Here is a 22140-nt window from a genome sequence, read left to right as displayed (position 1 = left end):
ACCGGACAACATCTCCCCATGGGTCCTTAGAGAAGGAGCAGAGATGCTGTGCGTGCCTCTAACCACAATCTTCAACACATCCCTTGAAACTGGGCAACTACCTGAGAAATGGAAGACAGCTAATGTAGTCCCCATATTTAAGAAAGGAAACAGAAACGAGGCACTAAACTACAGACCTGTCTCTCTGACATGTATTGTGTGCAAAGTCATGGAGAAGATTATCAGGAGGAGAATGGTCGAACACCTGGAAAGGAACAAGATTATAAATGAAAACCAGCATGGGTTCATGGAAGGCAAATCTTGTATCACAAACCTCCTGGAGTTTTATGACAAGGTAACAGAAGTAAGACACGAGAGAGAGGGGTGGGTAGATTGCGTTTTCCTAGACTGCAGGTAGGCCTTTGACGCAGTTCCCCACAAGAGATTAGTGCAGAAGCTGGAGGATCAGGCACATGTAAAAGGGAGGGCACTGCAATGGATAAGGGAATACCTGACAGGGAGGCAGCAACGAGTCATGGTACGTGAAGAGGTATCACAGTGGGCGCCTGTTACGAGCGGGGTCCCACAGGGGTCAGTTCTAGGACCAGTGCTATTTTTGATATATGTGAACGACATGATGGAAGGAATAGACTCTGAAGTGTCCCTGTTCGCAGATGACGTGAAGTTGATGAGAAGAATTAAATCGGACGAGGATGAGGCAGGACTGCAAAGAGACCTGGACAGGCTGGACATGTGGTCCAGTAACTGGCTTCTCGAATTCAATCCATCCAAATGCAAAGTCATGAAGATTGGGGAGGGGCAAAGAAGACTGCAGACAGAGTATAGGCTATGTGGACAAAGACTACAGACTTCACTCAGGGAGAAAGACCTTGGGGTGACCATAACACCGAGCACATCACCGGAGGCACACATCAACCAAATAACCGCTGCAGCATATGGGCGCCTGGCAAACCTGAGAATAGCGTTCCGATATCTTAATAAGGAATCGTTCAAGACACTGTACACTGTGTATGTTAGGCCCATACTGGAGTATGCAGCACCAGTCTGGAACCCACACCTGGTCAAGCACATCAGGAAGTTAGAGAAAGTACAAAGGTTTGCAACAAGGCTAGTCCCAGAGCTCAAGGGTATGTCGTACGAGGAAAGGTTAAGGGAAATCGGACTGATGACACTGGGGGACAGAAGGGTCAGGGGAGACATGATAACGACATACAAGATACTGCGGGGGATAGACAGGGTGGACAGAGATAGGATGTTCCAGAGAGGGGACACAGGGACAAGGGGTCACAACTGGAAGCTGAAGACTCAGACGAGTCACAGGGACGTTAGGAAGTATTTCTTCAGAGTTGTCAGCAAGTGGAATAGCCTAGCAAGTGAAGTAGTGGAGGCAGGAACCATACATAGTTTTAAGAAGAGGTATGACAAAGCTCAGGAAGCAGAGAGAGAGAGAGGACCCAGTAGCGATCAGTGAAGAGGCGGGGCCAGGAGCTGAGTCTCGACCCCTGCAACCACAATTAGGTGAGTACACACACACACACACACACACACACACACACACACACACACACACACACACACACACACGCACACGCACACGCACACGCACACGCACACGCACACACGCACACGCACACACCAAAAAGCAAAAAAAGCCGGGTTAAGAACCGCAGTTCAAAATCTTAAAATAGGCTATTCCTACTAAATGTATTTTAATCGCTGCGCAATCTCGGAAAGGCGTCCCTGTATAACATAACCCCAGCCTCTTGCACCTTAATACACGCAATGGAATAGTGCAGAGTGCGGCAAAAGCTTCTAGTACAGTTATAAATTTGTAGATTTGATGGGAACTGATATCCCAGTTTCTTAAAGAAAATGACAAATTATGATCTGGTGTGCTCAAAACTAGTTTGGATCCTCCACTAAGAAACAGTAGCTTAAAAAAGTATAGGCAGTCAGGAAAGGCATCCACTTCGTCTCATAAAAATTAATATCATGCAGTACAGCAGCACCTGAAGTTTGAAGCCTCTCAGAAGTTTCATTACCAAGTTATCAGCGTTGAAGTTCAGAAGTCAATATAACGAGGCATTCACAAATTAAACTCGCAAAAACCGGTATTTCTGTTTTCAAAATTTAATGGAAAATGGCAAATTGTCTCCTACTTAAGACGAAATAATTCCAAACTTTACTGTAAGTAAGACTCTCCAGCATTTAAGATTTTAATTTGATCAGAAGAGAAACGTCAGATACAATTTCAGTGAAGTTTAATATAAGAGCAAAATTAAAAATTTTTACAAACCAGACTCAAGGCGAAACTTCGAAAAAAAAAAATCACGAACAGTTTGAAGCCGACCACGAGATACATTACCCAGTTGTTGCAAAGAATTCAACAAACTTTAACTACTTTATCAAGTTAGAGAAATTTGCACCTACACAGACTAAAATCTAAAATAGTGTCCTCTCTTTCATAAGATGCGTCAGCCATTAAAGAATAATGTTACTCGGAAGCAAACTCTCAATGACTGAATAAAAAAAACAAATTTAAAAATTCATCTACATATTTCACCAACAATACCAACCTCGTGCTAAGCCGGTTGAGCCGCTGATGGAAAGTTGAAGCCGCTCAGAAGAGGCTTTCTCGAGTTATTGTATTGAACCCAAAATTGGAAATGTTGTAGATCAAATTGACCAGAGAACACCTACACGTTCCAGTTGTTCCACGAACCTTTCTCAGTGTTATTGTTCACCAGGGTTGAAAGTTAAATCTGATTGGATAAAATATTCTGAATTAATAAACACAGCCTTGAAACAAGTTATTAAATTAGAGTAACGCTGTATTTAACACCATGACCGACTCTGTTATAATATCGCTTGAAATGTTTAAGGGCTCATTAAACTTGTGAAATTTACAAAACGCCATAAATACATGAGTTTTTAATATGTTTTTCTCATTTTTATTTTGTTTAAAAAAATCTTCAACGGTATAAGGAAACAATATATCATTTTGTTTATTTTAAATAAATCCAATTTGATATATTTTTTCCCATAATTGGCAAATTGGCTCTTACATCGCCCAAATTAAATACAAGAATATTTAATAAAACTGGCAAATCACAGTTTAATGCCCATGCTAGTAAGAAATTTCAAATGGACCATACCTGCAGAGCGAGTGTGTTGTAGTCAGCACAGTTGGTGACCTTGGGAGCAGTTGTGACACATAGGGAGCAGTTGTGACACATAGGGAGCAGTTGTGACACATACAACCTACAGTCTTTAAGTGTCGCCACATTATTAAACACTGTCAGATAGGTAACTGGATCACAGAATTATCCTCCTAATCATACGTCGGTTTTTACCGATGGCTCAAGGCGAGGGTAGGTGGTTAGAGAGAGAGTTTTGCGTCTTTTTCAAAGTGTAGGATGAGGGAGGAAGGGGAGGAGCTATGTATGAAGGACTTATCCGCTGCAGGACAGCGGGTAATTCCAGGGAAGAGTGAGTAAATGAGGTAAGAGACGTGAAAAGCGAAACAGTTGGAGGGGGAAGGTGAGAGAGAGAGAGAGAGAATGAGAATGAGAATCAGGGGCTGCAAGAGGAGCAAAGATAGAGTAAAGCAGGAGCTAAAGAACGTGGAGAGGAAGGGCAAGAGAGAGAAGCTACAACATATGTTCATATATAGCACAAAAGTGAGGTTCTGAACACATTTACTCAAAGTAGCGTGCGAGGATCATGCTGCAAATTTATTGAACATGATAATTTTTTTTTTTTTTTTTGCATTTATTGATTTTTGTGTAAGTATTCGTGTGTGTTTGAGTCCTGTATTCAGTACTTCCTAATGGATGAAGACAATCTTTGTCTTGCTAGTTCATGTAAACTGCTGAGAACGCAGATGATGACTTAAGCAAGGAGTGTTCTTTGCCTTAAATTCCAAAGGATTGAACTTTGAAAGTATATGGCCCAAATCAAGCAGCCAGAATGTTGATTTCTAAATTATGCGCCTCAGAGCACCCACACAGCCTACAACATCAATATATAAATGGGATAAGATGAGGTTTCCAAAGTGGAGCCTTGGACCATTGTTCTGGTCTTAATATTCCAGGTACAGTAGTCTGAAGGTCTTCTGATTGACATTAACAGAAGCTATTCTTGTATGCAGAATTCTGTTGGTTCCCCGCTGCTTGTCGGGGTCCAGGGTGGATACTAAGGTGAAGGCTGCAATTCCGAGTTTATTATAGGGAAATGACCTTGTATGGGTCACATACATAGATGTGCTCCTTAAGAAGTGACAGGCCAAGTGGGCGCAACAGATCAATTATACAGGGTTCAACAGGGAGTGTATGTTTGGCTCTGCACATTCAGTAATCATTGTTTTTTTTTGAGATGGTGCTCAGTCTATTGAAGATAAAACACACACGCCTCGCCCATAGCCACCTGCTTGCAAGTGATCATGATACTCTGTATCACTTGTGGCATGGAATTGCCCCTGAAGCATATTGTAAATTAATTACTAATGGCTTTTGCCTTTCTGCTTAAGTCGTGATGACTTTAGGGACCTCGGGGATTTGTTTAGGTTAGATCTTTTCACATTGGCAGTTTGTGTTCTTAACTGCTGCTGGTTACTCTATTTATTTATTTATTTATTTATTTGTTTATTTATTTATTTATTTATTTATTTATTTATTAATTTGAACATGATACAGAGAAGTACAAGGAATAAAATTTTTTAAAACGCAGCATGCTAAAGCCCCTTATATTGTATTGTATTGCAACTTGTATTGTCCTTTGTTCCTGGTAGCTGCTTTTATTTTTATTAATTTTATCTGGAATACAATTTTTTGTAATTATTTTTATTGCTTCGAACGCTGAGTGATCTGCCTTTAGAAATTTGGAATTTTCCTTGGGAGGTGGAAGATTGAGACACTTATGCAGCATATGGGAATCTTTATTCAGGAAACGTTTCGCCACACAGTGGCTTCATCAGTCCAATACAAAGAGGAAGGCGTAAGGAGAGGAGTATGAGGTTATCAGTCCCTCAGCCTGGAGTCGATGTGTTCAGTCCATCAATGTTGTAGAATGTACAGCATAGGGCCGTAGACGTGGCTTATGTACTGTAGTGAGGTACGGCCCTATGCTGTACATTCTACAAGACTGATGGACTGAACACATAGACTCCAGGCTGAGGGACTGATAACCTCATACTCCTCTCCTTACGCCTTCCTCTTTGTATTGGACTGATGAAGCCACTGTGTGGCGAAACGTTTCCTGAATAAAGATTCCCATATGCTGCATAAGTGTCTCAATCTTCAACTTGTCGGTTTTTCAAACATTTCATCACACACCTTGGGAGGTAAACCATGAGAGGAATACCGTGAGGTATGCTACGAGAGGTATACTACGAGAGGTATACTACGTGGTATACTACGAGAGGTATACTACGTGGTATACTACGAGAGGTATACTACGAGAGGTATACTACGAGAGGTATACTACGAGAGGTATACTACGAGAGGTATTATACTACGAGAGGTACATATACTGGCTCACACTGCACTAATGGACACCAGCAGTGGACAGCACTCGGAGTATTTAATTATATTCACCAACATGCAATGTGGCCATACTTGCCCTAGTTAAGTTATTAAAGTTGTGTTACGCCAGTGTTTGCTTGTTGTCACTGTTGTGTTGCACCAGTGTTGGTGTCACTGTTGTGTTGCACCAGTGTTGTTGTCACTGTTGTGTTGCACCAGTGTTGGTGTCACTGTTGTGTTGCACCAGTGTTGGTGTCACTGTTGTGTTGCACCAGTGTTGGTGTCACTGTTGTGTTGCACCAGTGTTGTTGTCACTGTTGTGTTGCACCAGTGTTGGTGTCACTGTTGTGTTGCACCAGTGTTGGTGTCACTGTTGTGTTGCACCAGTGTTGGTGTCACTGTTGTGTTGCACCAGTGTTGGTGTCACTGTTGTGTTGCACCAGTGTTGGTGTCACTGTTGTGTTGCACCAGTGTTGGTGTCACTGTTGTGTTGCACCAGTGTTGGTGTCACTGTTGTGTTGCACCAGTGTTGGTGTCACTGTTGTGTTGCACCAGTGTTGGTGTCACTTGTGTTGCACCAGTGTTGGTGTCACTGTTGTGTTGCACCAGTGTTGGTGTCACTGTTGTGTTGCACCAGTGTTGGTGTCGTTGGTGTCACTGTTGTGTTGCACCAGTGTTGGTGTCACTGTTGTGTTGCACCAGCGTTGGTGTCACTTGTGTTGCACCAGTGTTGGTGTCACTGTTGTGTTGCACCAGTGTTGGTGTCACTGTTGTGTTGCACCAGTGTTGGTGTCACTGTTGTGTTGCACCAGTGTTGGTGTCACTGTTGTGTTGCACCAGCGTTGGTGTCACTTGTGTTGCACCAGTGTTGGTGTCACTTGTGTTGCACCAGTGTTGGTGTCACTGTTGTGTTGCACCAGTGTTGGTGTCACTGTTGTGTTGCACCAGTGTTGGTGTCACTGTTGTGTTGCACCAGTGTTGGTGTCACTGTTGTGTTGCACCAGTGTTGGTGTCACTGTTGTGTTGCACCAGCGTTGGTGTCACTGTTGTGTTGCACCAGCGTTGGTGTCAGTTGTGTTGCACCAGTGTTGGTGTCACTGTTGTGTTGCACCAGCGTTGGTGTCACTGTTGTGTTGCACCAGTGTTGGTGTCACTGTTGTGTTGCACCAGTGTTGGTGTCACTGTTGTGTTGCACCAGTGTTGGTGTCACTGTTGTGTTGCACCAGTGTTGGTGTCACAGTTGTGTTGCACCAGCGTTGGTGTCACAGTTGTGTTGCACCAGCGTTGGTGTCACAGTTGTGTTGCACCAGCGTTGGTGTCACTGTTGTGTTGCACCAGCGTTGGTGTCACTGTTGTGTTGCACCAGTGTTGGTGTCACAGTTGTGTTGCACCAGCGTTGGTGTCACTGTTGTGTTGCACCAGCGTTGGTGTCACTGTTGTGTTGCACCAGCGTTGGTGTCACTGTTGTGTTGCACCAGTGTTGGTGTCACAGTTGTGTTGCACCAGCGTTGGTGTCACAGTTGTGTTGCACCAGCGTTGGTGTCACAGTTGTGTTGCACCAGCGTTGGTGTCACTGTTGTGTTGCACCAGTGTTGGTGTCACAGTTGTGTTGCACCAGCGTTGGTGTCACTGTTGTGTTGCACCAGTGTTGGTGTCACAGTTGTGTTGCACCAGCGTTGGTGTCACTGTTGTGTTGCACCAGTGTTGGTGTCACAGTTGTGTTGCACCAGCGTTGGTGTCACTGTTGTGTTGCACCAGTGTTGGTGTCACAGTTGTGTTGCACCAGCGTTGGTGTCACTGTTGTGTTGCACCAGTGTTGGTGTCACTGTTGTGTTGCACCAGCGTTGGTGTCACTGTTGTGTTGCACCAGCGTTGGTGTCACTGTTGTGTTGCACCAGTGTTGGTGTCACAGTTGTGTTGCACCAGCGTTGGTGTCACTGTTGTGTTGCACCAGCGTTGGTGTCACTGTTGTGTTGCACCAGTGTTGGTGTCACAGTTGTGTTGCACCAGCGTTGGTGTCACAGTTGTGTTGCACCAGCGTTGGTGTCACAGTTGTGTTGCACCAGCGTTGGTGTCACTGTTGTGTTGCACCAGTGTTGGTGTCACAGTTGTGTTGCACCAGCGTTGGTGTCACTGTTGTGTTGCACCAGTGTTGGTGTCACAGTTGTGTTGCACCAGCGTTGGTGTCACTGTTGTGTTGCACCAGTGTTGGTGTCACTGTTGTGTTGCACCAGCGTTGGTGTCACTGTTGTGTTGCACCAGTGTTGGTGTCACTGTTGTGTTGCACCAGCGTTGGTGTCACTGTTGTGTTGCACCAGCGTTGGTGTCACTGTTGTGTTGCACCAGCGTTGGTGTCACTGTTGTGTTGCACCAGCGTTGGTGTCACTGTTGTGTTGCACCAGCGTTGGTGTCACTGTTGTGTTGCACCAGCGTTGGTGTCACTGTTGTGTTGCACCAGCGTTGGTGTCACTGTTGTGTTGCACCAGCGTTGGTGTCACTGTTGTGTTGCACCAGCGTTGGTGTCACTGTTGTGTTGCACCAGCGTTGGTGTCACTGTTGTGTTGCACCAGCGTTGGTGTCACTGTTGTGTTGCACCAGCGTTGGTGTCACTGTTGTGTTCAGTTTTTGTTACCCAGTTGTTGAGCATCACTGATCTCGTGTACTTGTACATTCATTTCTCTTGGATTTGTCTTTTCTTGTTGTATCGATCCACTAGTTAAGTAATGGATAAACTGTAGATATTGTACTCACCTAATTGTGGTTGCAGGGGTCGATACTCAGCTCCTGGCCCCGCCTCTTCACTGATCGCTACTAGGTCCTCTCTCTGCTTCCAGAGCTTTGTCATACCTCGTCTTGAAGCTATGTATGGTTCCTGCCTCCATTACATCACTTGTTATGCTGTTCCACTTCCTGACGACTCTATGACTGAAGAAATACTTCCTAACATCCCTCTGACTCGTCTGAGTCTTCAGCTTCCAATTGTGACCCCTTGTTTCTGTCCCCTCTCTGGAACAACCTGTCTCTGTCTACCTTATCTATTCACGCAGTATTTTGTATGTCGTTATCATGTCTCCCCTGACCCGCCTGTCCTCCAATGTCGTCAGTTCGATTTCCCTCAACCTTTCTTCGTAGGACATACTCCTGAGCTCCGGAACTAGCCTTGTTGCAAACATTTGCACTTTCTCTAATTTCTTGATGTGTTTGACCAGGTGTGGGTTCCAAACTCGTACTGCATACTCCAGTATGGGCCTGATGCACACAGTGTACAGTGTCTTGAACGATTCCTTACTAAGGTATCGGAACGCTATTCTCAGGTTTGCCAGGCGCCCATATGCTGCAGCAGTTATCAGGTTGATGTGTTCCTCCGGAGACATGCTCGGTGTTATGGTCACCCCAAGATCTTTCTCCTTGAGCGAGGTTTGCAGTCCTTGGCCACTTAGTCTATACTCTCTGCGGTCTTCTTTGCCCTTCTCCGATCTTCATGACTTTGCATTTGGCAGGGTTGAATTCAAGAAGCCAGTTGCTGGACCACGTGTCCAGCCTGTCCAGGTCTTTGAAGTCATGCCTGGTCCTCATCTGATTTAATTCTCCTCATTAACTTCACATCATCTGCGAACAGGGACACCTCTGAGTCTATCCCTTCCATCATGTCATCACATATACCAGAAATAGCACTGGTCCTAGGACCGACCCCTGTGGGACTCCGCTCATCACAGGTGTCCACTGTGATACCTCATCCCGTACCATGACTCGTTGGTAGGTAAGACACATAGGCAACAGTTAGGCAACTTTATTCCGAAACGTTTCGCCTACACAGTAGGCTTCTGCAGTCGAATACAGAAAGTAGGCAGGAACAGTAGAGATGTGAAGACGATGTAATCAGTCCATCACCCTTGAAGTCGTAGAATTTGAGGTTGTCAGTCCCTCAGCCTGGAGAAGTTCAGTTCCGTAGTCAGGAACTATCTCAGATAGTTCCTGACTATGGAACTAAACTTCTCCAGGCTGAGGGACTGATACCTCAAATTCTACGACTTCAAGGGTGATGGACTGATTACATCGTCTTCACATCTCTAATGTTCCTGCCTACTTTCTGTATTCGACTGAAGAAGCCTACTGTGTAGGCGAAACGTTTCGGAATAAAGTTGCCTAACTGTTGCCTATGTGTCTTACCTACCAACCTGTCGGTATTGTATACCATTTTGATGTTCACCATGACTCGTTGTTGCCTCCCTGTCAAGTATTCTCTGATCCATTGCAGTGCCCTTCCTGTTATATGCGCCTGATTGTCTAGTTTCTGCACTATTCGCTTGTGAGGAACTATCGAAGGCCTTCTTGCAGTCCAAGAAAATGCAATCAACTCACCCCTCTCTCTCGTGTCACACTTCTGTAACTTTGCTATAGAACTCCAGAAGGTTTGTCACACAGGATTTGCCTTCCATGAATCCTTGCTGGTTATCGTTTATAATCTTGTTCCGTTCCAGGTGTTCCACCACTCTCCTCCTGATAATCTTCTCCATAACTTTGCATACTATACAGGTCAGTGACACTGGTCAGTAATTTAGTGCCTCTTTTCTGTCCCCTTTTTTAAAAATGGGAACTACATTTGCGGTCTTCCATACCTCAGGTAGTTGCCCAGTTTCAAGGGATGTGTTGAAGATTGTGGTTAATGGCACACACAGTATATCTTCTCCCTCCCTGAGGACCCACGGGGAGATGTTGTCCAGTTCCATTGCCTTTGAGGTATCAAGGTCACTTAGCAGCGTCTTCACCTCCTCAGTTGTGTGCATATCGTCCAGCACCTGTTGGTCTATTCCCTGTTTATGTCCCCCTCTGTCCTGTCTTCCCAGAGTCCTTCCTGTCTCCACTGTGAATACTTCCTTAAATCTCCTGTTGAGCTTCTCGCATACCTCTTGATAGTTTCTTGTGAGTTCCCCACCTTTTTTCCTCAGCCTGATCACCTGGTCTTTGACTGTCGCCTTTCTCCTAATGTGGCTAAACAGCAGTTTCGGGTCAGACTTGGCTTTCGATGCTATGTCATTTTCGTGTGTGTGTGTGTGTGTGTGTGTGTGTGTGTGTGTGTGTGTGTGTGTGTGTGTGTGTGTGTGTGTGTGTAATGTCGCGAGGAATAGGTAAAACTTGCTATTTTGGCTTAAATAGCAACGCTCTTCTTGCCGAATAAGGCAAGCGAAAATTTGTGTAAGCAATAATTTCGCAAAAATCATTCTGAATCTAACGAAAAAATATATTTAATTTTGTTTTTTATTATTGTAAACTTATCTAAAATATATTAAGCTGTGATTAGGCTAAATTAAATTGCTCTTGTTATAATAAAGTTAGGTAAGTTTTCTAAGGTTGTTTTGGTACAAAATTATTAATTTTTACATCAACATAAATGAAAAATATCTTTAAACGTATAAGAGAAAATTTTAGAAAGGACTAAATTTTAAAAGAGTTCTTGCTAATTGACCAGTTTTACCTATTCGGCACACCGACACACACACACACACACACACACACACACACACACACACACACACACACACACACACACACACACACACACACACACACACACACACACACACACACACACACATATATATATATATATATATATATATATATATATATATATATATATATATATATATATAAAATTGTATGTGTGTGTGTGTTTCCGTTCTTTATACACACATGTATACACACAAAACGAACCAAGAGTCTGTCGACAAGCGAGTTTGACAACTACCAACTACTACAATATAGTTCCATGGGCATTTGGCTTGTGTGATGCGAAGCTGTGGTGCTGTGTATATTTAGGAAGCTCGCCGTTGCTCTACCACACGCCAAGTGAATCATAACACTAGTATTAAAATAGCCTCTATATAATGCTTACTAAAATAGTCCCTATATAATGCTCACTTTACAAGACAAAGATCACGAATTCCTCAGTCATTATAATTACTTATTATATACGTCACTGTTACGAGCCTCGCTGGGTTTTGCATTGAGTGACTTGTGGGTTATTGGTAGATTTCACAATCGGAGGGGACCTGGGTGCGATGCCCAGGCTGGTTGAGACGCAAGACCAAGTGTTCTTACACGTACGTTATAAGGGTGTTCGGGGTGGGGTTGGACCCTAATGTTAGGTTACCTTGTCTTACGGTACCCAGGTGATGTTTACAGCAAAAGTCCAGCTTCAGAAAATGTTAGTGGTACATCCTGTGCTGAGGGAAGCCTGGACGGTCTGGTGGTGGTCTAGCTGGTCTGGTGGTAGTTTACCATGTGTGAGGTTTCCAGTACTCTTTAAAAGAAATTCCTTCACTGTGTGTGAAAGATCTTGTATATTCATGTTTGCGGGAGCCCTGTATCACTCTCACCTACAACAGCCTGGCTGGTCAGGCCATCAGCCAGCATAAGAAAATAAAAAATTAAGAACACTGCATCAGGCGTACTGGCCCATACTTGGCAAGTCCTTGTCAAATCTAAACTTGCCAAAAAAATGCTCGTTCAAACCATCATCAGTGCTATCCAAGGAATAAGCTTTGATAACCTTATCAACTCAAGTGCAAGTTCCACTTAGATCCGACCCCGCACTCGTGTATTTATCTAACCTGTAACTGAAGCTACCCAAGCTTTTAGCTAACGTCAATGACCCTACTAGGTAAACTATTCCACTCATCGACTATTATTATTTCCAAACCAGTACTTTGCTGTATCCTTTCTAAATCTAAATTTATCTATTTTGAATATTTTTTCTAGTTCTTTACTGAAGGGATAGGCTCAGGACCTTATTTATATCTCCCTTATTTATGCCCATCTTCCACTTATACACTTCAGTCATGTCTCTCCTCATTCTTCGTCTTAGAAGAGAATGTAGGTTCAGGGATTTCAGTCTTTATTCGTAAGGAAAGTTTCTTTTACAATGGATTAATTCTGTCATTCTTCTCTGAATATTTTCTAGCGAATTTATGTCTGTACTATGGAGACCAGAACTGAGCTGCATAATCAAAGTGAGGCTTTACTAATGATGTGTAGAGCTGTAGTATCACCTCTGGACTCATAAGAACATAAAGGAGGAACAATGCAGCAGGCCTGTTGGTCCATACTAGGCAGGTCTTACACATATCCATCCCATTAAGAGAATATTTTCCCAACCCATTTTCAACGCTACCCAAGCAATAAACTTTGATAAATCTATTTTACTCATCTCAAATCCAACCCCTCTCGCTTATGCATTTATCCAACCTAAATTTGAAACTACCCAAGGTTTTAGCTTCAATAACCCAGACTGTTCCACTCATCAACTGGTTTAGAAAAACACGTAAGCAAACACTAGGACATGTTGAACATTAAAATGGTATAAAATACCGACAGGTTGTTAGGTAAGACACATATGCAACAGTTAGGTATCTTTATTTCGAAACGTTTCGCCTACACAGTAGGCTTCTTCAGTCGAGTACAGAAAAGTTGATAGAAGCAGAAGATACTTGAAACAATATTGTTTCATACTATGGAACAATGCTCTTCTCCAGACTGAGGGACTGACCACCTCAAAACTTTAAGGGTGATGGACTGATTACATCGTCTTAAGTCTCTTCTGCTTCTATCAACTTTTCTGTACTCGACTGAAGAAGCCTACTGTGTAGGCGAAACGTTTTGAAATAAAGATACCTAACTGTTGCATGTGTGTCTTACCTAACACTAGGACATGTATTAGAAAACGTTTCGGTCCTGGGACCTTAATCACTTCTAACATACAGAGGTAGAACGACATATAGGCGGAGAGTGAGGTGTGAGTGACACATGGTGACCTGAAGAATGCCATATTGGGATGAGGACGGGTAAACGATGAGATCATGTGACTCCTGTGTTGCTGAGTAGGTGGTGCTTTGCCTGGTTAAATATTATGTATGCTAATGTTTTAGAAATTTTGTGCTTTCCAATGTTACGTTCTATTGTCGGTGACAGCGATTAGCGAGGCTTCTAGACACCGTCGGCGTCTGAGGTCTGGTTCGGTGAGAACGAGTTGTGCCAGTTCATCAAAAGCCCCGTGGAGTCTCTGTGGAGGACACAAGCGTACCTTAAATCGTCTCTGTTACTGGCACTTCGATGCTCGTTCAGGCGGACCGCAAGATCTCTGCCTGTTTCGCCTACATATTTCTTGGGACAGAATCCACAGGAGATGGTGTGAACTCCTGCTGTGGAAGTTAGAGGTGTGGGGCTACGTTTTGTAGTGAGGCCTTTGATAGATGATATGTTTATGGTGGAAACATTTATGTTACTCTTAGCAAGTGCCCGGTGAGTATTCGTGGCAACATCACCACATGGGAGCAATATGAACTGCTTAAAGGGCTGTTCCATGGAACAGCCCTCTTAGGCAGGAACCTTCCCTCGTGAATCCATGTTGAGTATCATTAATCAGTTATGCTTATCAGATACTTATAATATCAGCTATAATTGACTAGTAATTTGCCTACAATTGAGGTCAGGCTTATTGGGCGGTAATTTGATTGTAATGACTTCTCTGCTGTAAAAAAAAAAATTTCATTGGCCTTCTTCCACATGTCAGACACTACACCTGTTTGAAGAGATATATTAAAAATATTAGTCAATGGTTCACAAAGTTCCATTTTACACTCCTTAAGAACCCTTGAAAAAAGCTCATCAGGGCTCGGGGATTTATTTTGTTTCAATCGGTCTGTCTGTTTGATAACCATATCGTTAGTGACTGATATTACATAATTTATTTTCTTCAGGCCCACTATAAAAGTTAATTACTGGGATATTAGTGTCTTCCTGTGTGATAACCAATAGAAAATAATTATTAAAAATCGAACACATTTCATTCTCCTTGTCAGTAAGATGCCCAGAGTTACTTTCAAGGGGACCTATCTTTTCTCTAACTTTTGTTCTATAAACCTGGAAAAAACCTTTCGGATTAGTTTCCGAATCCTTAGCAACTTTAATTTCATAGTTCCGTTTTGCTTTTCTTATCCCCTTTTTAACTTCCCTCTTAAAGTGAATAAATTAATTTATTAGATGACCCTCACATCTTTTGATGCGCCTATAAATTCCTTCTGCCTTAAAAGATGTTTGAGCCTATTATTAATCCATTTGGGGTCATTTCTATTGGACGTTATTTCTTTATACGGAATAAACGTTCTTTGGGCAGCATGTATAGTGTTTAGAAAGCTGTCATATTGATAGCTCTCTTCGTTACCCTAGTATACAGATGATAGGTGTTCTCTAAGCCCATTGTAATCTGCTAAGCGAAAATCTGGGACCATTACTGAGTTATCCCTACTATCATACTTCCATTCAATGCTAAAGGTAATTGATTTGTGGTCGTTTGCACCAAGTTACTTTGTAATTTCTAAATTGTGAACAAGGGTCTCTGTTTGCCAGAACCAAGTCAAGCAGGTTATTTCTCCTTGTAGGCTCTGTAACAAACTGCTTCAAAAAACAATCCTGAACTACCTTTAATAAGTCACTAGACTCTAAATTCCCAGTCAAGGAATCCCGGTCAATATGACTAAAGTTAGTCTCCTAGAATTAATACGTTATTGTGCCATGTGGCTGTTACATTGTTTTCTCTTTTTACTTCGATGGTATGATTCTCACTACATGTTCTAGTGTGGGGTAACTTAAACAAGCCCTTATAAAGTCTAGGGAAATACATTCATGATTGGTCGTCCTCAGTCTCTGATATGTTTTCACCAACCCTCTCAACAGGTTATTTAAACTATTACAAAAATATGAATATATTCTAGACAGGTATGTACAGAATATGCAAGTGAAGCATTTTCCTATTCATAACAAATGGATGCACACCCTTAGCTGTTCAGCCAGTGCAGTCATATGGTCCATCTGAAACAATTAGTGCTCCTTCCCATCTACCCAACAACAACAAACAAAAGAATGTCGATATGTCTAATTATTTAGCCATTACAATAATTTTGTTTTTTCTGTTACCACACCTTATTTAAGTTTTAAAAAAGAAATACACTTTAAAATATACATATTTTAATTATGTGTGTATAGTGTAACCTATTTATATTGAAAAATAGGGTTTGACCCAATTGGCTTTTTCTCCATAAGAGTGATCTGCCCTTATGACAGAATTTAAGCAGTTGTGCCCTCGGCAGTTTAATATAATTAGGTATTCCAGAGTAACTGCTACTTAGTTACATAAATGCATGTTAGGTCCTATAGCCGCATAACAATGGCCCTAACAGTTTCCTCGCAAAGTAGTCTTCCTTGGTCCCTATCCAAGTTTGGGGGACAGTATATCACGCCTAAAATAATTTTTTCGTGCCCCTCTGAAAATTCTACCCAGACAGACTCAGTATGTTTATTTCAGATTTTATACCCATTTTTATGCAAAAATTCAAGCGATCTCGGACATAGTGCCACCCCACCCCCCATTCAGATACTTCTGTCTACTGGGAACAATTTAAAACCCTGAATGTGGCATTCAGCAGGCATGTCCCAATTTTTTACATTAAACCACGTCTCAGTTATTGCAAATACATCAGTGTTATCCACTTTTGCAGCTAATTTCAATTCGTCCATCTTATTCCTAGCACTACGATTATTAGTATAATATAAATTTATAAACCCACCCTTCTCTTTTCTCTTCCTGCTCTTTCTGTTCGTCCACTATTCCTGTTACTGTCCTTATCACCTAGAGCCACTGGGTTTCCAATATTTACCAATAACTCTACCTCATTCTGCCTATAACTGGTTTCCCTAAAACTCACACTATCGCTACACTGAGAATTCATTGCTTTCCCACAAAAACCCATACTACCATTTCTAGTTTAAAGACCTAACAGCTCCCTCCGGTGCCCCCCCCCCTCCATACCTAGATAAGTGAACCCCATCCCTGGCATACATGTCATTTCTGCCAGAGAAAAGGTACCAATTGTCAATGAATGTTACTGCATTTTCCTTAGTGTTTGTCCAGCCAGCAGTTCACACCAGTTGCCCTGGACAACCATTCATTTCCAACTCCTCTCCTGGGCAAAATGCCATATATCACAGGGTTTCCACCTTTCCTAATTATCTCTATTGCCATCCTGTACCTGCTAATCAGGTCCTCACTCCTACATCTGCCAACATCTTTGCCTTCCGCACTGAGGCAGATAAAAGGATTGCTCCCATTGCATTTCATGATGTCTAGATGGCTAACAATATCCTCCATCCCAGCCCCAGGAAAACATACCCTCTACCTTCTCTCCCTAAGACTTCTCTATCCCTAAGACAAAAATCCCAATCCATAAACTTAACCTGACTATCCCCAACTAAAACAATGTTCTTACTTTCACTGGTGGAGTTTGTCATGACGTTCTTGATGGTCTTCGTTGGGATGGCTTTCATTGGAATGGTCTTCACTGGGGTTTCAAGGGATGTCAACTCAGCCTCGTCTGCCATTGCTTCCTTGGTGCTTGTTGTGATGTTCCTAGTAGACAATCCACATTCGTCAGGTAGCACAGAAAATGGGTTTGAAGTTTCCACAGTATTCTTCTGGTTCTTCGTTGTTTCTGCCACTCCTTCCATCTTCTTAATCCTCAGCTTCATTCCATGTTGCCTGGCCACTGTCCAGGTTCCCCTCCTGACCTGAGGACTTGCAACAGGAGGACTACTACAAAGCCTCTTGTTTTCCTCTGTCAATCGCTGTATCTCGAGCTTAGCCACCCAAAGTTCCTCCTTAACCTGCTGGTCAAGTTGCTCAATGGAGGACATCTTGGTTCAGATTCATAGACAGTACACTACACACACCCTCGCAGAGCTAAGTACAGATCACCACTGAGCTAAGTACAGATCACCACTGAGCTAAGTACAGATCACTGAGCTAAGTACAGATCACCACTGAGCTAAGTACAGATCACTCCTATAATGATACAAATCCCATTAGTCTGCTTTATTACTTATGCTGAGGCAGTGCTGTCTTGGTTGCAGGTTCCTACTTAATATAACTCCTAAGTTATATTCGCATTCTGTATGGCTAAGTTCTATGTATTTAGTTTATAAGCGCTATTGTTATGTACATTCCCGAGATTCAGGACTTTACATTTATCTACACTGAACTGCATCTGCTACTTTTCAGACCACATGAGTTGTCTAAATCCTCATGAAGTTTAGTGACATCTTCCTCTGAATCAGTTATCCTGCCTATTTTTGTGTTAATCTGCTAACTTGCTTATATTATTATTCCCTCGCCAAGGTCATTAATGTATTTTATGAACAATGGGCCTAAAACTGGTCCCTGTGGAATGCCATTTGTTACTGGTCCCTACTCAGATTTTACCCCATTTATGCACTGCTTCCTGTTGGTTATCCACTCCTCGATCCATGACTTGTGTTCCAATACCATGTGCTGCCACTTTCTTTAACAGTTTTTTGCGTGGTACTCTATCAAAAGATCTACTAAAATCCAAATAAATAATATTTTTTATTGTAATCAACTGCCTCAAAAGCTTTAATGAAGAAAGTAAATTAGCCATGCAGGAACGGCCCCTCGTGAATCTATGCTGGAGTATCATTAAATTATTCTTGTCAAGATGGCGGCTTATAATATCAGCTACAATTGACTAGTAATTTACATACAATTGAGGTCAGGCTTATTAGGCGGTAACTAGACGGTAACGACCTATCTCCTTTATAAAATAGCAACTGCATTAGCCATCTTCCACATCTCGTCCATTACACCTGTTTGAAGGGAGATTAAAAATGTTAGTTAATGGTTCACAGAGTTTCATTTTGCACTCTTTAAGAACCTTCGAAAGAAAAGTTCATCAGGGCCTGGGGATTTATTTTGCTTTAATCAGTCAACCTGTTTGATTACCAGATCCCTAGTGACTGTGATATTACATAATTTATTTTCCAAGACCTGACCGCGGGGACCAAGATCCATGGCATCAGAGATTTAGGATTTCTTTACTGCTTGCTTTGCAAATAGAGTAAATCACCGAGGTATTCTTAGTGGCCACTCACGAGGCGACACTTACTAGCCACTTAGATACACTTATTGGCCACTTGTAGCCCCACTTTCGAGAATTAATCTAGTGGAGGAGGAAGATTGTTGGGGGGGGGGGTTGTGTTGACAGAGAAAACAGTGAGCACACGGACAAACAGTAACACAAAGATTGATAGCAAGCCGCGGGAGAGAAGTGTTTGCATGGTGCGGGTCATGAAGAGAGAGTGAACCTGCCAGAGTGAACCAATGCCACATGGATAAACCACCTTACCCGCAATACCAATAAAGGTTTCTTCAGATCAGTTGATATCTCAAAAGAACTTGTTTGTTGTGTACACATGATGCAGTTGGGAGTCGAACGAGTAAGGAGAGAGACTGCTGAGTGATGTCTTTGAGGAAGCTATAGCCAGAAAACTGCTCATGGTTGCCCTTCTACTGGTATAATATCTGTTAGTCCATCCCAGAGGTTAGGCCAGGTGGGGAAGCTTGAACAGTGGTCCTGTTTATAACAGTTATCCACCATTTTTTTTTTTTTTTTTTTTTTTTTTACGTATTCTCCAAGGGGGACTATTAAGTGGTTGCCTGAATTTTTCCTTCCTCCGTTTTTTTTTTTCACTCATCACACGATAAACCCATTCCTAGCATCAGGGAATAATAATAATAAAATTTTATTTATTTGCTAAGGTTTCACTGTGTATTTATATTTCATAATTTAATTGGAACAAAGAAAGCCACTATCATGCCGAGGTATTTCGGGAAGGATATCTTCCAATATACTCCGCAGCGTAGCTTCCAGCAGTCAGAAAATGAGCGTGTAAGAGTACATCTGCTAATTTTACGTATAAAATAGTGTGCAGTTTTTATTTTAATTTAATCACGTTATATATATATATATATATATATATATATATATATATATATATATATATATATATATATATATATATATATATATATATATGCAATAAGATCACAGTAAACAGGTGATTTCAAAATATGCAAAACAACCACTCTGAAAGAATAGAGAAATTCCAAGCGCTTTCGTGACTACTCACATTATCAAGGAACTTGATAATGTGAGTAGTCACGAAAGCGCTTGGAATTTCTCTATTCTTTCAGAGTGGTTGTTTTGCATATATATATATATATATATATATATATATATATATATATATATATATATATATATATATCGTGCCGAATAGGCATAATTATATATATATATATATGAGCAACGCTCATCTTGCCATATAGTACAAGTGAAAATTTGTGTATGCAATAATTTCGCCAGAATCATTCCTGACCTAACGAAAAAAATATATTTCATTGTGTTTGTTTAGTATTAAATTATTGTAACCAATTCTAAAATATATTTAATTGGGTTTGGCTAAAATAAATTGCTTTTGTTATAATAAGGTTAGGTAAGTTTTCTAAGATTCTTTTGCTGCAAAATTAAAAAATTTTATATTAACATTAATGAAAAAAATGTATCTTTAAACGTATAAGAGAAAATTTTGGAAAGGACTTAATTTTAAACGAGTTCTTCCTAATTGACCAGTTTTACATATTCGGCACGACATATATATATATATATATATATATATATATATATATATATATATATATATATATATATATATATATATATATATATATATATATATATATTCTAGCTCTTCTGAACGCTTTAATTTTTACTGGCTGATGCGTCTTACAGCCAGGATACTGGCCATTGACATTAGTTTGTGTGCGGGCAAATTTGTCAGTGATTTTTTTTTTTATCAGACGTGGAATTTGTAATATCTAGAGAATACCTCTTCTGATGGCTTCAAATTTTCATCCCTAGTGAGTTTCCCAATATAATACAATTCACGTTAAGCTCTAAATTCAAGCGGACCATTCATCGCAGGAAGTGGAGGCTTGATCCTCAGTTTGCTGAGATCCAGACAGACGCGCTTCCTAACTGTACTCGCCTAGAAAACAAGGTTAGTATTGTAGGTAAATGGTTCAAAGTGACAAGTTGATAAATTAGACACTTGTACATCACTTGGGTATCTTTATTGAGGAAACGTTTCCCCACACAATGGCTTTATCAGTCCACTACAACAAAGAATGGTGAAGATTAAAAGGAGTTTAAGGTAATCAGTCCCTCGACCTGGAGTTAATGTAATCAGTCCAGGCTGATTACAATCTTTTCAAACATGGACTGATTACATCAACTCCAGGCTGACAGGCCTGGAGTTGATTTCCTCAAACTCCTTCTAATCTTCACAATTCTTCTTTTGTATTGGACTGATGAATCCACTGTGCGGCAAAACGTTTTATGAATAACGATACCCAAGTGTTGCACCTGTATAATTTATCAAAGCTAGCATTGTTATTAGGTTTCAAGAGTTCCATTTTTGCCAATTTTATTAAACAGTGATATTAATTTTCATTCAGTAAAGAGTCTCGTCTTAACATAAGAACATAAGAAAGGAGGACCACTGCAGCAGGCCTGTTGGCCCATGCTCTGCAGGTCCTTTACAATTCATCCCGCTAATGAAACATTTTCCCAACCCAATCCTCAATGTGGAAAAAGACACTTATGTACAGTTCAGGACATTTATTAAAGGAAACGTTTCGCCACGAGTGGCTTCTTCAGTCCTATGGCCTTGAAAACCATATGAGCCACGTAAGTTTTCCCGTCTTCTAATAACATATTCATTTTTTCACTATAATCTACCTTGTCAATAATTACTATCGAATTTGCTTTGTTTCGTAAGGTGAAGTCCAGGATCTTTTCTTAATTCATGGTATAACTTAAATCTTTGCTCAGACCTCTGCAACACAATTGTCATCAAAGATTTAAGTTATACCATGAATTAAGGAAAAATCCTGGACTTTACCTTACGAAACAAAGCAAATGTGATAGTAATTATGGACAAGGTAGACTATAGTGGAAAAATGAACATGTTATTAGAAGACACAGGAACTTACGTGCCTCTTAATGTTGATGGACTCGCCAGAAGAATGACACTCACCCCGTAAATTCAAGTCTCAGTAGGTCCTAATTTGAAATTTTACTGACATTAAAAAAAAGTTAAAATCGTTGGAATCATATCAATTACTGGAGAAAGCCTGTTTCGATAAGCTTCAAACTTCCACCATTGATGGGTTTTATTAAAAGAAAGCTTGACGTTCAGTTTAAGAAGTGTAATTTTCAATTTGCCAAATTTCCTGAATACATTGTTTCCCATTTAATAACTAGATAATGCATCTTCTGGTAGGCTTCAAATCCTTAATGCTAGTGTATCTTAATTGAAAGCATTTTTCTGTTAATTTTGGGAAATGTGGCTGTCAGTTTGCCATTTTAAAGCTATTTTATTAACTTGGATTTTCTAAATAAATATTCAGTTTTTTTCTTGTGGAATTGTAGGTAACTTGAAAGAAGTCAATGTTTTAGGGTGTTTATAAATTTAATGAATAGGCTTTCCTATTTTTAGGACAGGTCTCGCTGAGATAGCAAGAGTCTTCATTTTAGCTTCAAAGTTGGTGTTTCCTAATATAAAGTTTGAATTAGATCTGGGTTGTTTATTGAAGCAGATTCCTTGTGAATCTGTCTTCTGATTATCTTCAAATCTTCAGTGCTGACTT

The 22140-nt window shown here is 41.1% G+C and overlaps 1 protein-coding gene across 3 annotated transcripts in view; it reads left to right on the top strand.

The window, feature by feature from the left end:
- Positions 1-22140, top strand: part of LOC128688988 (uncharacterized) — a 197788-nt gene that overhangs the window by 39710 nt on the left and 135938 nt on the right. Inside the window, exon 2 of one of the 3 annotated variants that reach the window (XM_070083024.1) lies at positions 20414-20489. The exons of the other annotated variants lie outside the window; for them this stretch is intronic. The gene's annotated coding sequence lies outside the window, so the exon portion shown is untranslated. The remainder of the gene's footprint in view (positions 1-20413; positions 20490-22140) is intronic. 3 annotated transcript variants of the gene reach the window in all.

This window comes from Cherax quadricarinatus, chromosome 1, assembly GCF_038502225.1.
Source record: "Cherax quadricarinatus isolate ZL_2023a chromosome 1, ASM3850222v1, whole genome shotgun sequence".
Lineage (NCBI taxonomy): Eukaryota > Metazoa > Arthropoda > Malacostraca > Decapoda > Parastacidae > Cherax > Cherax quadricarinatus.
This window is presented reverse-complemented; position numbering and strand designations above follow the sequence as displayed.